This window comes from Acyrthosiphon pisum, chromosome A2 (assembly GCF_005508785.2).
Source record: "Acyrthosiphon pisum isolate AL4f chromosome A2, pea_aphid_22Mar2018_4r6ur, whole genome shotgun sequence".
NCBI classification, from domain to species: domain Eukaryota; kingdom Metazoa; phylum Arthropoda; class Insecta; order Hemiptera; family Aphididae; genus Acyrthosiphon; species Acyrthosiphon pisum.
In genome coordinates, this window is record NC_042495.1 from 99,310,564 (window position 1) to 99,311,359 (window position 796).

A 796-nucleotide genomic window follows, 5' to 3' on the forward strand; every position below is an offset into this window, starting at 1 on the left:
GAAATGTCCATAAAGAGCTCAAAATAAATCAAAATATTTTGAAAATGTTATGGTGTATAGAAAATGCTAAGATAAACATTCAGTCAAAATTTCATATATCTACGGTCATTTTTTTTAAAGTTACACCAAAAACCAAAATCGATTTTCTCGAAAACAGATTTTGCGTAAAAATTCCCGTTTTTCCTTATTTTTTCTTTTGTTATTCACAGCGCAAATGTTTACTTTTGACCCCCCAAAGTACCAACTAGATTCACTTTCCTATCAGAAAAGGTACTGTTGAAGAAAATCCAAGCACTTTTACTGTCCTAAAACGTGATGACAGACACAAAAATAAAAAAAAAAATAAAAAAACACACATCATTGTAAAATCAATACATTCATCGTTCCACTCAGAATCTAAAATTGACAAAATATGGAAAAATCACGAAAATTACCTAATTATTTTGAGTTTATAATTCGTAAAAATTTTTCTTTTTATAATCAAGATTTTAAAATGTAATACAAGATTCTTTATAGGATAATCTACCTTGATCAAAAAAAAAAATGTCAATAAGAAACTCAAATTAAATTTTTATGAGCGTTTGAAATTCATATTTTTACAACATTTGATATTTACTCGATTTCTTACGTAACGATTTTCTTATTTTGTTGTAATTAAAAAACGAATGACTGTAGAAACTTGAAAATTTCACTCAATGTTTATATTAGCATTTTCTATATTGTTGCGTGCACCCGACTTACAGGAGATGGTGACAGGATGGGATGATGGTAGTAGCGTCAAATGATCAACAGTGTG